Below are 21,088 nucleotides of genomic sequence, written 5' to 3'. Positions count from 1 at the left end.
CCTGGCTCTGTTTTCTCATAGTTCGTGGACACATAACATCAACTAAATTGGGGAGGGGGGAAGAGAGGTGACTGTTAGTGGCCAGACATGCGGCTAGCGTTGCCAACTGTTTAGATGGTTCCTTTCGGGCCACCTTGTCTTTGAGGTAGCTCTCCTGGGAAATGCGTGAGTCGTTAATTAACGTTATGAGTCCCAGGTTTTTTTTAATTTTGTATCAGTTGCATAATAATCCACCTGCTCAAGATATGTCTCGGGTTTTCTGTGGCTCAGAGGTGGCTGACCTGCATTACAGGTGTACTGCGTTATCCTGGGAGAGAACACTTCAACCAGTCCACGCATTGCCTGTGCCTCCATAGCAAGCACGTGATTTGTTACGCATAATGGATTTTTTTTCCTTCCTTAAACGTCAGTGAAAGCATCACAGCAGCGCCAGCCATTCCACACACTTGCAATGATCATTTTATTCCATTATAGTTGTGAGATTGGAGCTTTTATGTACAGGACAGAGGGGGAAGGTGGGGAGGGGGGGGGTAAAAACGACTACTTTAAGAATCGGCCATTGTTCAGAGTGGGGAGGGATGTAGGGCGATTCGGAAGCAAAAAGTCAATTAAACAATTCTTTAGTGGAAGAGTGGGGAATTGGAAAGGCAGCCTTTTAATAAAGTGAATTATTGTAGCGCCGCAAATTTGATTATGAAGGCTGCCATATGCTATCTGTAATTACATGCACACAATTAGAGGGTGTAGCGTGTCAGTCTCGCTAAGGCGAGTGGCTTGAAAGGTTATCGATTCCTCGCGATTCCCGCAGCATCGGAGGTGTTATTTTACTCTCTCCCTCAACACTCACCCCAAACCTTCCACACACCCTTCGCTGCCTAGTCGCTTCCCCTGCTGCCAAACGAAAACTTCCCTTATCCCTCATCTCCCCCTCCAACCAGGGCTGCTGGGATAGGGGTCAGGACAATTTTTTTTACAGGTGTCCTGGGATTTATGATGTTTTGGGGGCCCAAAAGACTGTCTTGTGGGAGCCTCCAAGAGCATTGAATGGATCCAGATGGTTTCGATGGGGCTTTTTGTATATATGTGTATATATACAGGTCCCATTTTTTTGTACATTCCTCGGTCTGTTTTGTCTTGCTGCAGGCCTGTATCTCGCCCACCCACCCCCCAATTCTCAACACCTCTGCACGCCCATTCAATTAGCAGTGCCCAAACACAGACACCTGCCAGTATATGTGGCAAACGAAGATGAATTCACTGAGCGGGTCGACTCCCCAAGGCTTTCCTGCAAGCCAGGGGAGAAAGAATCCGCACCATCTCACCACACCGCCATTACGTGCCACTGCTGATGGTTATGGGGTTGGTTTTTTTTTCTTGCCTCCGCGACTCACGCGGCGTCTCACAGTATATTCAAATAGTTTTAGTTAGACCAACTCACAACATTTTAAGGCGACTAGAAACACTGCACCTTTGAACTGTAAAATTGCTCGCATTATTGCGCTGGTTTATTTTTTTTTTTTTGCCAGTAGCATAGCCGTGCGCGAACGCTAAATGCCACGTGGCACAACATTATCCGAAAAACGGAACAACTCTGGAGCAGATGTAAATATGGAATTACCACTCACACAACGCAGCCGTCACGTTTGCAACGCGCAACCATATGAAACATCAGACGCCACTTTAAAGAAGCTATCTATTTCTGTCTGAATTAAATTCATCACACTAAAGGGACCATTTAGCTAACAACTAGCATCGAACACATTTGTGTGAACTTTACACATCTCAAGTGAAAAACAGCACTATTTGGATAAAGATTCCAAATCTCTGTAATGCACAGCTTCATGTGTGGAAAGATTCCAAGTACCAACAAAGGAAGATTTGTAGTGCTCAGCTGCACGGGAGGTAGTGCGAGGCTGGGCATGAACTTTCACACTTAGTTTGCAGAGGAAAGTGGTAACATTTGTGCTGCTGCTTTTCAGAAACCATTTCACACAGGTTACAGGCCATTTTCAAGGACTGACGTAAAGAGATGAACAAGGGATTGAGATCCCTCCAACTGCTAAGAGAACACACTGTGTGTGTGTGTGGGCATGCATGTGCACTGTGTATTTGTGTATATTAGTAGCGGCAATGGTAGTGTAGAGTTAAAGCGTGCTGCACTACCAACCCGACAACCCGAATTCAATTCCCGCTCACGACCAATAACAGTGGCGAATATTTGAACCAGTCCTGCACCTCCCCTAGGTCGACTCGGCCTCAAATATGTACCGGGTGCAGTGTGTACAGTGAGGGAAAAAAAGTATTTGATCCCCTGCTGATTTTGTACGTTTGCCCACTGACAAAGAAATGATCAGTCTATAATTTTAATGGTAGGTTTATTTGAACAGTGAGAGACAGAATAACAACAACAAAATCCAGAAAAACGCATGTGAAAAATGTTATAAATTAATTTGCATTTTAATGAGGGAAATAAGTATTTGACCCCCTCTCAATCAGAAATATTTCTGGCTCCCAGGTGTCTTATATACAGGTAACGAGCTGAGATTAGGAGCACACTATTAAAGGGAGTGCTCCTAATCTCAGCTTGTTACCTGTATAAAAGACACCTGTCCACAGAAGCAATCAATCAATCAGATTCCAAACTCTCCACCATGGCCAAGACCAAAGAGCTCTCCAAGGATGTTAGGGACAAGATTGTAGACCTATACAAGGCTGCAATGGGCCACAAGACCATTGCCAAGCAGCTTGGTGAGAAGGTGACAACAGTTGGTGCGATTTTTCGCAAATGGAAGAAACACAAAAGAACTATCAATCTCCCTCGGCCTGGGGCTCCATGCAAGATCTCCCTGCGTGGAGTTGCAATGATCATGAGAACGGTGAGTAATCAGCCCAGAACTACACGGGAGGATCTTGTCAATGATCTCAAGGCAGCTGGGACCATAGTCACCAAGAAAACAATTGGTAACACACTACGCCGTGAAGGACTGAAATCCTGCAGCGCCCGCAAGGTCACCCTGCTCAAGAAAGCACATATACATGCCCGTCTGAAGTTTGCCAATGAACATCTGAATGATTCAGAGGACAACTGGGTGAAAGTGTTGTGGTCAGATGAGACCAAAATGAAGCTATTTGGCATCAACTCAACTCGCCGTGTTTGGAGGAGGAGGAATGCTGCCTATGATCCCAAGAACATCATCCCCACCGTCAAACATGGAGGTGGAAAAATTATTCTTTGGGGGTGTTTTTCTGCTAAGGGGACAGGACAACTTCACCACATCAAAGGGACGATGGACGGGGCCATGTACCGTCAATCTTGGGTGAGAACCTCCTTCCCTCAGCCGGGCATTGAAAATGGGTCGTGGATGGGTATTCCAGCATGACAATGACCCAAAACACACGGCCAAAACAACAAAGGAGTGGCTCAAGAAGAAGCACATTAAGGTCCTGGAGTGGCCTAGCCAGTCTCCAGACCTTAATCCCATAGGAAATCTGTGGAGGGAGCTGAAGGTTCGAGCTGACAAACGTCAGCCTCGAAACCTTAATGACTTGGAGAAGATCTGCAAAGAGGAGTGGGACAAAATCCCTCCTGAGATGTGTGCAAACCTGGTGACCAACTACAAGAAACGTCTGACCTCTGTAATTGCCAACAAGGGTTTTGCCACCAAGTACTAAGAAATGTTTTGCAGAGGGGTCAAATACTTATTTCCCTCATTAAAATGCAAATCAATTGATAAAATCTTTGACATGCGTTTTTATGGATTTTTTTGTTGTTATTCTGTCTCTCACTGTTCAAAAAACCTACCACTAAAATTATAGACTGATCATTTCTTTGTCAGTGGGCAAACGTACAAAATCAGCAGGGGATCAAATACTTTTTTTCCCTCACTGTAAACATCGCCACTGGAGAGACAAAGGCTGCCAGACCTGGTTCTGGCTACACTAACCCCTTACGTAATATATTAACCTTCATAGGTGCTCGCTAACAACCCAACAGTGACAACGTTTACACTTTCCCCAACAGCGTGTTAAAGACTACATTGGGGATCTTTGTCTTTGTGCAAAGTGGTGGTGGCTGCACTGCACTTAAACCCGACGACCCAAGATAGATTTCCGGTCATGGCTTACATGAGTAACAAATGATATCAGAACATGCCTTAGACCTCCCCGAGGCTGAGTTGGGCTTAAATGAACATGTGATGTGGTGTGTTAAAGTTAGCACTGGAAAGAGAAATGGAGCTGGGCACGGTTGTAAAACCACAACCATCTCGTGTGCCTTAAAAGGTGCTCGCGAACAGCCATTTCCCCAATAGTCTACAGGGCGACGTGGGGATGTCTGACTTTGTACACGTTCATGTGTGTGATAATTCACACCAAATTCAAAAGACAAACAGGGCCCCAAAAAAAAATCGTTAAATTCAGAAGCCAATCACAAGTAGTTTCAAGCAAGCACACTTCTTGGCTTGATTTGGTCATGTAATAATTCTCACTGGGTGTGTATATTTTTTACATGCACATATATATCAGAAAAATCAATGACAGCACTACGTAAAACGGAAAATATCATAATGTTATATTGGTCCCCAGTCAACTGGCATAAAAATGCGAACTGCCGAGCGCTATATAATTATTTTTGGAATTTCCGGAGCGAAAGTAAAAAATCAGCACAAGTGCGATGCGCAAGTGTTTTTTTTTTTAAACCATCCGACTGACCAATATATATATTTTTATTACAATAATAACTTTTTTTTTGCAAAACTACATTGGCAATGGTGCATAATCACAAATGACAAACTACGTATTTGGCAAATAAGCGCCGACTCAAAATAAGTGACATTTTTAGGCAATGGCTCCCCTTCAGAGTGGACAGATAATCTATATACGATACGCCACATTTCGGGCAATATCCCCGCTGCTTCACAGAAGCTCTCACAACCAACTGCAAAGAGCCTCGCTGGGCGACGCTCATTCTATAAATGCATTGGGCCCCAGACACGGCCGCTGGCTCAATCCATAAAGCCGCATTAACACCCTTGTGCAGGTCAGCACTTCGATTGCAGGATCGATCGAAATATTTAAATCATTGTTTCAGGAATCAATGGAATATTTGACTACGGTATTTATCTTTTGGCACAAGCCCTACTTGCCACCACAACATTTCATCAGGGGAATACTTGGCTGGAGGTCTGCGGATGAAAGCGTTAATGCTGTGTCTGCGCTAAATTGCATTTTTTTTCTCCGATAAAATAACCCAGATTGCGGGTGCGTGCGGTGGACAGAGCTGTCTTTTTTTTTCCTTGCGAACACAGCTCAGCAGCATAGTACATCAGTGAAAGCATTATTACAGCCACAGTCACCAGGTGGTATTCAAATACTCCTACCGTCCCTGTACAAATTGCAACGCCTTGAATATCTGACATGTTGTGCAATCATGCAAGCGCACACACAGCCCCATGGCTGTTATTAGTATCCTTGAGGTTCAGCGGGGCATGCCAGTTTAATATAGTCTGATCTCACATGATCGTTTCATGGTATCGTAGCGAAGTGCAGGTTACGTCGGTCAATGCAGAGCCCTTTATTTAACCATCCGAGATTTCCGCTCTGCGTCCCTCTATTGCATGAAAGACCTACCCAATCGTGGTTACACATTGACAGCTCCGATTTGAAACAATGTTCGCGGATAATTATTTTCACATTTGCAACTTGAACCGTCAGGTCCTGAATCACACGTAGGCAGCAATCTCCCTCGAGGGTTCTTCCAAGTCCAATTTATTGGACAGCGGCAGGAATCGAACCTGCCAAACCAGCTCCGCATCTTGGTGCGCATCGCTTCGCACGATGGCTGTGGTGGCGGCGGCCGACACAAAAGGTAAGAGCACAGGACACACAACAAAACGTGACTGCATCAACCGCGGTAGAGAGCTCTCAGCCTATATCGCATCAAGTGATATTTGCTAATCTTTACATGAATAGAAAATGTGCCTTGCATGTGAATCGTGGCATTATGAACCAATGCAGTTTAACGGAGGGGTCGCCTTTCTGTTTGTAATAGATTGGCTCTTTTGTATTCAAAGCTGGCCAGAGACTCGCAATCAGCACGAGTGTTGCCATGTGTGTGTGTGTGCCGGAGGCGGGTATCTCTCTCTCTCTTGCGCGCCGCGTAGAGCTTTGGGATTAAAACCTTCTCCGCTACAGCAGTGGAAACACAAAATGACAGAAGGTCTGTAGCAGGCCCCCCTCTGTGCCCAGAAACTGAAAAGAAGACGGGCTTTATGTCCAAGATGCTCGCCGCTTTGTTAGTCAATATATGAAATGGTTTGATAGCAGCTGGAATAAATCTATGGGAAACGCGGAAAGCTAAAGCGTCCGTGTGGTAAGCACGTACGCCCGTGTTGTGCAATGAGGTAAGTGAACCGCGTGTCAAATGGGACTTGAGCAGATTGTGCCGTGGGTCTGCATCCTCCAATTTTGTGGAGGACACTGGGCACGACGCGGCCAATGTGGCTACCCCGATGTGTGTTCTGGTCGCATCGGGTGAAATTCGGCACGTGCTGGGTGGGGTCGGGGCTTCTTTAAGAAGAAGTTTCTTCAGGAACTCCCAGCATGTGGAATGCAAAGTGTGCATACGGTCCATGTGCTCTACATCAAGCGAGCTACGCGGCACAACCACGGCGAGTGACAACAACCAACAACAACAACAACAACATGAGCTGTGGGCAAAAGGAAACCCGTGGATCCGAATTGAATGCAACGTGGGAATCGACGTGGATGCCTTGACCCCATCCGCTCACACCAGAGGTCACCCACCACCCAGAAGTTCCCTCCACTCTGCCTCCATTGCTGTCACGAAGGCCCCGCGTTGAGGTCCTCCTGGCGTCCAACTCCTGTGCCACGATTGGACGGCCACGGCTGCACAAGAGGAGAAACGCTGCTGATGAGAAACCAGCCGTGAATATCAGGGAGGAGGTGTCCTCGTAATGTCGAGGGGGGGGGGGGGGAGTTGGTAGGGGGGACTTGATGGGAGGGGGGGACTAAGCCCCCTCCCTGCCAAGTCATTTGCAATAAAAAAAAACATCTGCAATATACAAACGGACTGCTATAGTTGTAAGGGGATGGACGGAATGCAATAAATGAGTACAATTAAGAAATGGGCATCATTAAGTGTCTAGTTTGTCCCCCCCCCCCGCCCCGCACCTCCAATTAGCACGGTTGGCTACGTACGGTGCGAAACAAGTTCAACACACAGTACATCGCAGCCTTTACTAATGATCACAGGAGGTGAAAAAACCAGTGCAGAATTACATGATGGACAAAAGCAAACTGCATCGTTACTCATTTTATTCAGCACTTAACATTCGTTTAGACTCTAAACGAATGTTTCAAACTCTAAACTTTAGAGTTTGAAACATTTGTTTTAGAGTTTGATTAACATTGTGTCATAGCCCCCCCCCCACTCCATCGCCCCCCCCCACCCGCCGCGCCCCCCACCCCACCGCCCCCCACCGCCCCCCCCCACTTGCCCCCCCGTCGCTCCCCAACTCGAGTTATTGTATGCCCCCTCCCTTTAAAGACGGTCACGCTACAGGGCAGCACAGCTCCAGTTGGGTTCCAACGCATGAGCCGCTGTGCAGCGTGAGTGCTTCCCAACGCCCCTGGGAATGCGTGAATTTCTGGTGACGCACCATCGACTGATGATAGTGATTGCAAAGGTGAGACTTATTACGACGGGGCAGAGCGCCGAGCAGAGGGAGGACGGCATTCTGATTGATCCGCATTTAATTTACCAGAAAATAAGCACGTGAATCCCAAAACTCGGAAACGTTGTTTAAGTTTGACCCGTGGGTTCAAAACAGCAATCATTTTTACGCAAATTTAAAAAGAAAATTACAAGTCATTACGAGAGGTATGGATTTCTTCCATCAGAGAGAATGTAGGCTCGATCATCAAGTACACTGCATCAATGCTTTAACCGAAGTGTGTTATTCTGTGCTTGACATGAAATAACCTAAATAAATGACTATTATAAACCAACATCGAGGGGTAAAAAGAACAGAACTGAAATTATCCGTTCATAAAGCACACATTTAATGAGTTTGTTTCAAGAATGCTGAAGCCAGCACAGCAATTAACCTTGCATTTCCGCTGCCAAGTGGGGAAGCAACAACATTCAATTCAAGCTCACTGTGTTTCAATGGAAGAACGCGACGGTATATCTCCCCCCTCCTCAACCCCTGAGCCTCCTCTTCCACTCCCTAAACCTGCCCATTGCTTTCTTGGCCTTTCTCCAAATCTTCATGGACCCAGAAACCATTGGTCTGCAGCCATACCCACCACACTGAGACCCGCTCATTCACAGCACACCGCGTGGCAGGGTTGCTGACAAAGATAACAGGCTGTAACTTCTATCTTCAAGTGAAATCCCAGCCCATTTAATTTTTTTTCTGGCAGCGAGTCTGCAAATGCCCCTCCTTCGCACATGAGTGGCGGTTATCTACCGCCTTGATGCGGCACAAATGCTGAAAGTGTTCAAATAAATCTGAATTAAATCCCGGATTCGCGGGCACGTGCTGCCGTGCATCATTATCGCAATAATCACAAATCGTCTTCCGGCAACGGTCTATCCGCTGCCGGATGAACGACTCCCCCGAATCTGTCATCTATCATCTCTCGTGCCCGTTGTGATGCAACAATCTATCCAGCCACTGCACCCGAATTGGCATCACCATTCCATCTCCGTGTCGGCGGTGGTCCACTCACGCAAGACGTCTCCTTTGGGCTGCCACTCCATCGTTAGTCTCGCGCTACAGCCTCCTTGTCCCTTTCTCATGACGTGTCCTTCCCCAAGCCCACTTACCTTACTTAACGACGATAGGAACGCGGATTTTGACCCAAATAAAAAAATGTAAGCAATAGCAATGTGCAGAGCGGGGGGGGGGGGGGGGGGGAGAACGTGGAAGTGTGCATGCCTGGTGCTGTGCATGCTCAATACTAGTGTCAATACATGGTCACGGAGGGAAAAAAAATTGCAGGTCTGCAGCTTTTAACTTGTATTACCCAGGTGAGGTCCAGGTTAGGTTCTGCTACCGATTGCTTCATGAATTCAGCGTGCGCCTAATCGCCCCAGCCGTGCTACTGATGTGCAATACCAGGAATTTAATCTATGCCTTCAGGGGCTGTAGTGAGCTAATCTGTGTCATCGGAACTGTGCTCACCACCATGCACGCTCACGGAACCCACAATTAGCCTGACAAAAACCGAATGCGCAAGCGGTCTTAGCGAGCACTTAGAACACATGCCAGGCCACCTTTGTCTCCCCGGCGTTGATATTCATACACCAAGTCAGTTACTCGATTTGACCTTGGGTTAACCCAGGACAAGCTTCGATACCATTTGGCACTGGTGTGCATGGCGACGAATCAAAGCCAGGTCAGTGGGATTACAGCACAATGTGATAACCACTGCGCCTTCACGCCTCACAAAGACAAATATCCCCCTAACCCCACACAACCCCCACCCCATTTAAACAGACTGCTGGGGCAAGAGCTGTTAGCGAGCGCCTAATAAAGACTGTCATGGTGCACGAGGAGGTGGTTTAGTCCTCACTATGCCTAGCCACCTATGTCTCCCCGATGCGTGTACGAACACACTGCACCAAGCATTGATTTAAGGCCGTGTCGACCTAGAAGAAGCCTTTTTTACGATGACGTCGCCCGTCGCCAGCGATCAAACCCGAGGCCGTTGGGTTCTCAGCACAGCGGCGGTGGACGAACGAGAGTGCCACCCCAATCCTCGCTCCCGCTCCACCACACACACGCGCGCGTGCGCGCGCGCTCCCACACGCAAACCCACCGCACGTGTACAATGGAGAAACTGAACAGAAAAACACCTTGTTAGAGCTGCCCTCCCTGTTTTTTTTTATTAGATTGACAGCAAAGGAATGAGCGGGGAGTGTAGATAACGCCCACGTCCACAGCATGCGCCTTGCTGTGCCGTTACACACAACACCTGGCTGTGGGGAGACGGACAGCCGAGCCAAGATAAGTCAATCTCCTCCGCTACCCACAGCCTTGTTCCCTAGCACACATCCTCCCTCCCCCGTTTCTCAACCCGAGCGGGCGATCCTCGGGCACCTCTCAGGAGCGCCCAGCAGAGGGTTGCCACCTCTCAGGTGCAAACAAACCTGGCGATCTCATGGGAGGAAGAATATCTAACGATACCAGATGAGGCAGAGGGAGAGGGGGATTCACTGTGGACGTATCGTCTAACGTGGTGCATTTGCCGCCGCAATTGACACGCGCAACAACAACAACAACTCTGACTTTTATTTTCCTTGAAAGACTTACGTATTATTGTTCCCCCCCCCCCCCCCCCCCTGTACATCTACTTTGAAACCAAAGTGATCCTGGTAAAACTGGGACAAGGTGGCAACCCGGGAGCAGCACCGTCGCCTTACTTCTGTGGCCGACCCGTGGTTTAAGGCCTCGAAAAAGAGCGACAATTTAAATAAAATCTTACATCAAGGACGGATCACACGGGGGGTTGCCAGTTGTCCTGTTTCCCCCGGATGTCCTTTTGATGAGGTGGCTGTCCTGGAAATTCTGAAAGCCCTCCAGAGACATTCAAAAATCATCGATTTTTGTCAGCGACGTAATGACGCACCACGCAAGACGATGCATTTACGTGAAGCTCTCTCCTCTTCCGGCACTGCGAGATATTATATTTCCCAAGAATGTCCTTGTTTATTTGTACGTCAGAGGTGGCAACCCCATGTAACACGGCCGAGAACGCTGCGAACAGAAAGGCATTGCCTTCTGATTTCTTGTTAAACGTCAACAACGCAACCGCATTATTGACCTGTGCCATTGAGCAACGTGGCCACTTCATTTGTAATTGCCCATGACCACGAACACACACTGACAGCCAATAAATACTCAGCCATTTAAAGAATTTGCTCCTTATGAGAATAAGTGTGTGTTTTGTTTGAAGTAGAGTTAAGATATTTCTATTTGGCAAACACATACAATTGGGTACTAGCATCCCATTAGGCTGCAGCTGTCTCTTCAGTCATGACATTCAAAGAGGGCACCAGGTCCTCATTTAAGCTCGAGTTGACCCAGGGGAGGTCCAAAACTATTTTCAGATTTCATTCTGCCTCCGGTGTTATTCATAAACGGGAACCAAATTCAGACTGCTGGGATAGCAAACGTCTTTGACCCCGTTTTCATATTCGGCCTTGCACTTTATTATAAACGAGGGTCAGCTCTGTTTATCATTGTGACCTCTCCACTAAATCTAATTACCTTCTTCTATCCTGACAAAGAGACCAACACTCATCGGAGATTGTTTCCGAAGCAATTACTCGAGATCTGCATTTAAGTTTTGGTCCGCTTTTAGCAGATTTGACTTGTTCACAACTTAAGACGAGCCACAACATTCATAATGGCAGGATTTCCGAGAATGTTCATTCAGGCTTTGACACTTTACGTACCAGTACGAAACATGGCATGCCTCTAACAATTAATGTCTGCTTCCTTTAAATGTGGTCTTCCATGATAAACTGGATGCATTGCTTGGAATTTGTTTAGCACAATGGCTTCTGGTGGGCGTTTCTACCTCACTTAATACCAAATTTTGTGTTAAAATTTTCATGGTAACATTTTGCTATGTTTTTTTGTATTAACTTTTCAGTTTTGCATTCGGATAATAACCTTGTTGGGCAACTGCGTTTATGCTTCTTTGGCTCTGTAACGCAGTGTCTCTTTTGGAAAGGAGACTTTCAGCCTCAATAGAGTCTCAGCAAGTCGAAAATAATGATTGTGTCTGTCGGTTTGAATAAGAGACAAAGTTCCAGCTTGTAACCTGTATCAGACTCTTAGGGCAAGTGCTGTTCGCGAGCATCTATGGAGGTCGGCATGGCACACGACAAGGTGGGGTGGCCAGCACCACGCCCGGCCGCCTTTGTCTCCCGAGTGGCGATGTTTACACAACGCGCCAGGTACTCATGTGATGCCGATTCGACCTAGGGGAGGCCCAGGATCGGCTCAGATAATCGTCACTGGTGTTGGCCGTGAGCGGGAATCGAACTCAGGCCGCCGCCGGTTTCGGAGTGCAGCACACTGACCGCTGCACTAACCTTCAAACACGCGTACACACACATTCATACACTGGCGTGCACTGGCCCACGTATACATCACGACACACAAGAACCTACTGCTACCTGTTGTTATTCCAGCCCCCCCCCCCCATTCCCCCCATCCATTACCGACTCCGCAGGCTATATGCCACCTAATCAATAGGCATCACTTACGGATCTTCACCTGGAAGAGTTGCGCTCTCCCTCCGTATCGCCCGCCACTCACAGACCCATCACGACTCTCACGAGTGCTGGGGCTCAGCCTGGCTTTGTCAAGAACAAGAGATCTGTACAATGTTCTGCCAATATATTTCCTTTCTCGCTAAAAATAATAATTACTGTCAATTGACAACCACAGCAACGCTGTAATAGGCTGTACAATGTGTGTTGTTTGGCATTATGATCTCACGTTTCGGTTCTGGACACATTTTAGCAGCGATGTGTTTTCTTGTTACCGGAACAACCTAATAGAAAGTGGAGGTGTTCTTGTCGTCGTTAAGGTCACGTCGCTTAAGCAGATGAAGGAAGGAGAAGATCAGAAAACATAATGGTAAATATTTCTAAAACAAAAAATAGCTTTGTGTCAATTTCGGTAAAAATTTCATGTACAGTTACTGCGCTGTACACTTAGCATTCTTGGCCTATCGATTTATAGCACTAGGGGGCTGTTTTCCAACATGTTAAAGCATTAATAATGGTTAATACGTTTTTTCAGTAATACAAATATTCTTGAATGGACTAATTTCTTTCTTGTGGTATAGGTTTTTGTCTGCGCTTTTTTGGTGCCCTTTATTAAATAGTTTATTCAATTTTTTTACAGTAGGGTTTTTGATTGCGTGGTGTGCACGTGTGCGTGTGTTGGGCTTCTTTCGCGCCGTACATAGCCAACCGCGTATATGGGATTTGGTCCTCATATACACAATTAATGTACAGCCTTGTGAGATGCTGCTGGCATGAATGACGCTATATACAACGAATGTATTATTGTCCATTAATTTATTAGTTTAGATTTTACTAATTCTAACCTAGTTGAAACCAGGAGGCCCCTAAGACCTGCGCAGGGCATAGGAGCTGGGGGCCCACAGCGACCCGACATCTGCTCGCTTCAGCAATGTGCCTGAGGTCCACCTATTCGGCCGTTTTCCAATTGTGTCCCTCCAACATTTATATCCTTTTGTTTAGCAACATTGTTGTACATTACTTGTCCCCCCCCCTCCTCTCATATTTATCTTGTACTCAACGAGAGATTTTTCTTTGTTGAGTAGGAATTAGCTTGGTTTAAAATGTATCCTAAAATAAAATTACTTAATAACAGTGACGTCAACTCCCCTCCCTACATACAAACCGAGCACTGTACAGCAAATCTGATATATGGTTTGAATATTTTAGTTTGTAAAATAATGGCAGATTAACGCCTATTTATTTTACCCCGAGGCACTGGTGGCACCTGGCAAAGGCAAACTCAAAGGGCCCAAGATTCATGACAAAAAATTGGGGTGAATCAAATTCTATATCAGCTCAAACTTAGATCCGAATAAAAAAAATCGCATTATTCTAATAAAGCTATAGTATTTTAAATAATGTTACATTTAATTGGTCTCTAAACTAATTATTTCACACAACTGACATGTAATTAAGTTATCTAGTGTGTCCAGCATGTAGTATTTGCCATCATGTAAAAAAGCGTTGTAATGGGTATAGGCCAGACATCCCAAAACTTCAGAAGTTCACTTCAGAAATGTATATACCAAGTAAAGCCCATCGAGCTATAAAGCTCTCTTTCAAAGGCGACTCGGCTGGCAGAAGATTAACTGAACATTTCTCACTCACTTGGAATTCCACACAGCAACATTGCCCCCTACTGCAACATCTTGGTAGGACTCTCCTGAAAAAAAATACTTGAGGCTTTCCTGGGCAAACCTTTGCACTCGGAATCATTATGTTTGTTGAACTTCTTTCGCACCGTACGTAGCTAACCGTGCTAATCGGAGGACAACAAACTAATAATTACGCAGCGCACGCGAAAAAATGTCTGCTTATGGGCCACCATTGAACTGACAGCACCATTGCCCCTAGAGCAAGGATTTGATGAAAACTCCCAGGCATCACAATGTCCAGCAAGTAAAGCTCCTCTTTTCAAACAGCATCTCACCATAGCGGACCGTGAATTTCAACAAACGTTCAATTCATACAGACACAACTGATAGAGCAAAAACAAAACTAGTCAAGTTAAGCAAGATAATATTCTAAGCCATCAATTGTTACCACAGTTAGATTTTAATGCCTCGAAAAGACGGATTTAATTTGATTTCGGAAGAAGATTTTATTGTGTTGGCAGGCTCCTGTTGTGGTAGGCCACAAACTGAGATTAATACCACTCGCGTATGAACTCTCTGATGCTGGCAATTTGTGCACCACCTGCGTGGCTGTCTCAGATCCAAGGGCTTGGCAGGCGGGCGGTGTTGTCGAGAGAGAGAGAGTTGTAGTACGTATTCTGCATGCATCGCGTGAAGGAACATCCGTCCAAATCCTAGGATTGCCTAACTGAGCTCCTTTCTGAGAACTCCTGTTCAGAACATGAGGGTAACTGCATTGTACTGTGTGTGTGTACGTGAATGCATATAGATAACTGGGGTGCGGCTTATCTTGTGCAATGTGACAGGAACCCAGTGAGGACCGGGTTTGATTCCCGGATGTAGAAAGTGAACTTCTCCATTCGGTTCCTGAAGCAGCACCCAGAGCGTGCCGCAAAATGTCGGACATCGCTCTGAATGGCACGCGGTGCAATCTGAAAACACATCAGCTGAGCTAGATAACGCCAGCGGAGAGTGCTATCTGAACCAGACATGGTATTGCTTCGGGTTGACTGAGCCTTAAATGAGAACCTGGTGTGATGTGTAAAAATCAGCACCGGAGAGACAAAGGTCGCAGAAAGATGTTGTTGGATAGACCACCCATCCATGTATGTGCTGTGCCAGCGTTTATTGGTGCTCACAACTCCAACACTTGGTATGGCTATACAGGGACATTTGTGTGTGTGTGTGTGTGCGGGGAGCGGTGGCACAGTGGTTAGCGCACTGCACTACGAACCTAGCGACCCGAGTAAATTTCACATTCATGGCCATAACCAGTGACAATCATCTGAACCGGTCCTACGCCTGCCCTGAGTCGACTCAGCCTCAAATGAGTACCTGGGTCAGAGTAACAATCGCCACGAGGGAGATAAAGGCGGCCGGCTGTAGTGCTGACTACCTACCCCTCGTGTGCAGACCTTCATAATTACTGGCTTCCAGCACTTGCCCCAAAGTCTGTTAAGGCTTTACGGGGGATATTTGTCTTTGGGCAACCACTGGCTCGTGTACTGTGTCAGTCTTAATGGTTGCTCACAGCACTTGCCTCCACAACCTGTATGGCTAAACAAGATGTGTCTTTGTGAGTGTGCAGATGCGTTGTTTATGAAGAGAGGGCTACTATTACGCGCAACGTGGCTAACTCAACCACAGAGAGCCACTAAGGTAGAGGTGGCGATTAAAATGAATATTCAGCAGCTCAAAGAGTCTCCTCTACCAGAATATATATCTGTATCAGTCATCAATAAAAGTGTCCTTTCGAGGTCACCTCTAAGCAAACCACCATTTATTGTTCAATATTGGTAACGAGGCTCCCTTTTCACATGCACTCGCTATTTTTTTTCCCACCTTCCAATAGACTCGGTGTAATGAAACTCATCAATAAAAGTACACCAGACACACCGCTACAACATTAGCCATATTTACCGAAACAATATTTGTCTTGCAGATTGTGGAGCAAATCATATTTACTTGTGTAATTCTCGAGATAACATCCGCTGCGATGAACACTTTCTGATATATTTTTTCCTTACACCTGTGGTATGTTAATGAAATGTCCATTTGGCTTATGTATCCATATTTAATACACCGCGGATTAACCATGATGCCACTGTTAAACAAAAAATATATTCAGGACAGTTCCATTCATCATTGCTATTTCAATTTACTCAAGGGCAGCAATTTACGGATTTGCTAAAGGGCTTGAATTTAAAACAGTCAGAACATTTTGTTTATATTGGGCTTTAACAGGAGGCAAATCATTTGGAAGCTCTTATTTAATTCCAAGCATGTTTACATTTGCGTTAAAGGGCAGTCACTGGTCAAGCGATTTTCAGGCTTCGGGCTCAGTGAAGTGCAGTTTACAATTTCAAACTCCGCTGGAGTCCACCGCTCATTGTACAATGTTTCCGGGCCGTTTGCCGCGCATAGCAAGATGTACTGTAGATTATCAAAGTATAAACGGAGGTACATTGAGCAGAAAAAAAAATCTAAGGAAAAATGTATTCTGGCTATCCTTTATAGCAGGTCCTTTTTGAAAAAAAAAATAAACACTAATTTCTGTACTCTCCTGAAATCAAAATGTTGTGAAGGACTGATGGGGAAAACTTTAGACTGGTTTTCATTACATTTGACGCTTCTGTGTGCTGCTGCTGCTGATATTATTACACAATGGGCTGACCTCTCTATTTGACAGCTCAAGTAAACACTGGTCTGTTATTATTTCTTTGAGGGTTTTTGTGTGCTAAGAATTGTCCAAGAATTGTTTTAGCACAGATGGCGGTTGAGAATGTGAAATCGCAGCATGAGCCAAAGGATTAAAAGTGATTTCTTATTACCAAATGGCCACAGTTCAAACAATTATCTGTGTTTGGCTGATGTGGGTCTTGTAGTTATACAAGTAACTGCTGCATTCTGCTTTGCTCTACTCTGGGGGTTACACGGTCCAGTGTAATGGCGAAACAGTAACAAATTACAAATTCAATTTGCCCATTGGTAGGACGCGACTGAGGCAGGCGATGCCGCGACCTCTGGCCCCATGTTTTCCTGAGATGAGCTTGTTTGTATAAGGTCCAGATCCTTCACTCATAATGCGGCCGTGAATGAACAGCATGGGCTGCCAGCCATTCTCCTGGAACGAGATAGGCTGTGTACACACCGCACTGGGGGAGGGCAACGCACCGGACAAATGATACATTCGCTTTTGCTCATTCTAGCCTTGCGCCTGGGGAGATTAATTATTTCCATTTGGGGGTCGAGTGTTGCATCGGAATAGGGCACATTTGTACTGCGTTCCACACGTGCCTTACATTTCTTTATCAAACAGACCAGACAGTATAATTCAGCTTCTCCTTAATATAATTAACGGTAATCAATGCCCGATCCATGCCCATGCCCCCTGCTCAGAGCCATTCTTCGTGTATGATCCAAAGTAGCTGCACAACCGCACGGGGCTCTGAGTGCCCTTCCATAGCGTGCTTCTAAATTTATACAAATTACAGGAAACTGAACCGTTCAGAGGTTGAAACTTAATTATAACAATGAATCTTTAACACTGCAACAATATCCATCGGCGAAAGCCATACGTGATTAATGGAAAGTTATTGATTCCAGCCTTTAAAAAAAAATGATTACCTAATTGCAAACTGGGTATGAGCCCGAGTGGCAATTGATTGTAAACAGAGACGAGACTAGTGGGGATTAAAAATGCACAGTAGAAGTTAGTCTGATGTTGGTTATTTTTAATTTAGCTTTCTCGGCTCCCAAGCGACAGGAAATCTATCCAGGCTACAAATGTCCTATATAATTTGTAATCCTGTTTCTGCAACGTTTGGGAGACACAGCTGCGCTTTTTTTACTAAGTAGAGGTTAAAGTTTAATAGCACATAAAGACATCGCTGCAAACCCGTTTCAGTGGACCGTCGCGTTCCACCCGGGAACTTTTTAGTGCTATATTTAGTTTTAATACTAGAGGCACACTGCATTTTTTAAGTTCAAGTCGATAAATCTAAACGTAAGGAAGGCGGCATATTTTGTAATCATATCGTGACCTCGTTCCATTACACTTTTTAAACCTTTAGTGGCGCTGTTTGTTGGCGACTGTTTGGCGTCTGAGCTCTTCGGGGCCTGTACTCTTAGGGGCCTGTGAGCAACCTGTGATTGAAATATATATACGTATATTATATTCCTGTGCACATATATCTTGCTTGAATGTGCCTTCCACTACACGAAATGAATGCACATTCCACGTTCACATCGACTGTATATTTACACAGCTCAAATAGCGTATTTGTCTTGCTCCCCCCCCCCCCTAAGGCGTGGCAAGAGAGGACTAGTCCGTTTCGGATCATTATACTGAGCAAAGACCTGCAAAGGCAGGGCAACGCAAACAGCCCACTCCACAGCTCACCCGTTAATCCACCGTCACCCATATTCGTGTCCTCGCTTTTGTGTATTTGCCAGAACCGTATTTCCTTTCCGAAGATCGCTCCCTCCGTTCAAAAAGCCCACGTTGAAGCTGTGCGTCGGCGTCTGCGTTGTCAGATCCATATCCGATAAGGCTGCGAGCGAGCGAGAGAGAGATCGCCTCGCTAAACCAATGCGTTTATCACGCGTGCCCCAGAATCATATCACGCCAGGCAAACAGAAATCTCCGAGACTTAGGCATTGCTGCAGCGGCTATGCAGAGGAACACACACACACATACACACCACACGTAAGGGGAAGAGTGGTTGGCTGGCGGGCGGGCGGGGGGGTGGAAATGACACTGCGGCCAAAAGATAACCGTGCCGAATACTTCGACATTTTAACAAGAACCTGCCCAGTAGAGGTACGATAGCACGCGCACAATCCGATTGCGCCGCGTGTCACCGGGCCTCGTTGTGAAGAATCCAATCGCGCTTTTAACAAGCGACGACCTCGCCCCGGCACCTCGCGGTGCACATCGCTGCGAGCGTTGTGGGCTGTGAGGGTTAAGCTCGTGATGGGTTAGGCGAAGGGATAACCTTGTTAGCATCTAATCAGATGTGTATGATGTCACCCATTTGCCTCGTTTTGTCTCGCTGTGCATGTTGGGCTTTCCACTTGTCCAGGTGTCACCAGGATCATTCCCTTGTTGAGGTGGGTGTGCTGGGAAATGTATAAGTCTTTAAGAGACTTTTTTTAAATCAATTTTTTTTGTAAATTGTGGAATGGTACACCACTCAAGGCATTGCATTTACATGCAGCTCTCCTCTCTCCTGGTATTGTGAGATATAATTTTATTCCCATGATAGGTCCTACATGTTTTGAACCTCAGAGGTGGCAACTCTAGTACAGATTATAAGTCGTGCATGAGCCCCAAGTGAAAGTAAAACTAAGTCGCGCGAGATGTCAGACGTATGACTTCGTGCAATCTTGCATCACAGCACACCGGCTTGTCATCCCTTCCTGGGAGTGCATGATGATGGTAACCGAGTACATATGCGAAGTGGAGTCCGACATGGAGACACGCTTTCGCTCAAATTATCCACCGCGAAAAATTGGGCTTTGTTTTCCAAAAATTAGAGAAATAATAAAGCGTGCACATGAATGGACACAATATTAAACCGCATCGGGTGTACTAATAACAATCACTGCAAGAGCAAATAGAAATCAACTCCAGGGGAATTATTATTTCACTTCTACGTGACTTTACCGAAAGAACCAAGAATATGAATCCCTGCAGTCACGAAAGCTTTAAATCGAAATTTAAGGCCGCAAAGTTGGGATCCAAATAAAGACACATGGAGGGACACAACTAGACATCCAAAATCGCGTCTAAGTTCGTGTACATTGGGACATTATTAATAATTTTTTAAACGTATAAAGCTCCCTGAAACAATCGTTCTCAGGACGCTATGCATGGAAAGGTGGAAAATAGTTTAACAACATCCAAGAAGAGAAGAAGTGAGAAAGAGGGTTGGAAATAACTCAAGACAAAAAGCTATTTTAATTATTACCAACGGGGATCGAAATCATCGCAGTAAAGAGGTGGACGAGAGGAAGGCGGATAGCTTTTGGAAAACTAAACTTAATAATAAAAATAAAACTCGACATACCAAAAACGTTGCCATGAGATCAGCTTGTTGCATCGAGAAATCACGGCAGATGGTTTACATCTTCGCATGGCCCACATCCAGTAGTAGATGGATCAAGGCTGCTGATGCTGATGATGATGACATGGTAAGCTTGGTATTAAGGCACCGCTTACACAATTAAAAGTCCCTATCTAGATGCCGTCTCAGGGATCGATACTAGAAAGCCCGTCTTTATATATACAATTAAGAAGCACATTGTGTCCAGGGAGCAGTTATTACTATTTCATTACCTTGCCTGAGTGTGCACTGTGCCATAACAAGCAAGCTATCAATACTCAAATCACCAGAGTGTACCGGCCACAGCTTCACTCACTCGCACAGCCGAGATGCCGAATTGCGGTGCGATCCAATAGCACGCAGCTTTGGCGTTTGCAATTATAAGCACCTTAACTTCACTCCATATTGACTTCACAAAAAGTAACCATTAGTGAAGTTTCTGGCCTTAGAGTACAAGGTCCATGGGGAGGGTGGTGCAAAGGAATTTAACAGCAGGTTAGGGTAAGCAACTTCAAGGCTTGGAATTGAACTTGGCAGGAAAGCATTGTAGGTACAAGCAGGAAGAGGAGATTGTCTATCTTTGTGCCATGTGCCCAGGACAGAGGAAGGATAGATAGGGTAAGCATCTTGCCTGTTCAGAATAGAGCGAGGCCAAAGAGATACGGCAAGCAAAAGGAGGTATTGGGCACATGTGCATGATTGAGGAGGGCTGGTGACAAAGAGAGGCATCGCAGTTGGTACCCATGGGTTGGTGACCCAGGGAAACACCCACAGCCAGATGGTGAGATAGTACAAAACAGACCTTTTGAGAGCATGTGTTGACTTTGGCAGCCGTAAGCAGAAAGAAAGGATGGCGAGGGAGTATCAATGGCATTGGCTACAATGACCCTTTGACCTTTGACACTGGCAATGGATTATGTTATCTTTATCTTACCTTGTACAATCTGATCTATATTTTTCAGTCCCCCTCTCTACAGTGCTCTTTGCTCCGTAGA

The 21,088-nt window shown here is 45.8% G+C and overlaps 2 protein-coding genes across 10 annotated transcripts in view; one reads left to right on the top strand and one right to left on the bottom strand.

The window, feature by feature from the left end:
• The window catches only part of LOC116948983 (receptor-type tyrosine-protein phosphatase delta-like), a 614,820-nt gene that overhangs the window by 459,514 nt on the left and 134,218 nt on the right, over positions 1-21,088 (bottom strand). For all 9 annotated transcript variants that reach the window (XM_076071860.1, XM_076071866.1, XM_076071855.1 and 6 more), the window contains exon 2: positions 6,805-6,906. The gene's annotated coding sequence lies outside the window, so the exon portion shown is untranslated. The remainder of the gene's footprint in view (positions 1-6,804; positions 6,907-21,088) is intronic.
• The window catches only part of HYI (hydroxypyruvate isomerase (putative)), a 170,795-nt gene continuing 155,414 nt past the window's right edge, over positions 5,708-21,088 (top strand). The window contains exon 1 of the mRNA XM_032966334.2: positions 5,708-5,866. The gene's annotated coding sequence lies outside the window, so the exon portion shown is untranslated. The remainder of the gene's footprint in view (positions 5,867-21,088) is intronic.

The sequence above is a fragment of the Petromyzon marinus genome, chromosome 35, assembly GCF_048934315.1.
Source record: "Petromyzon marinus isolate PM22_M1 ecotype Great Lakes invasive population chromosome 35, UKy_Petmar_22M1.pri1.0, whole genome shotgun sequence".
In the NCBI taxonomy this organism is placed as follows: Eukaryota; Metazoa; Chordata; class Hyperoartia; order Petromyzontiformes; family Petromyzontidae; genus Petromyzon; species Petromyzon marinus.
Note: the sequence above shows the minus strand (reverse complement) of the source record. Positions and strands in the feature narration are given on the sequence as shown.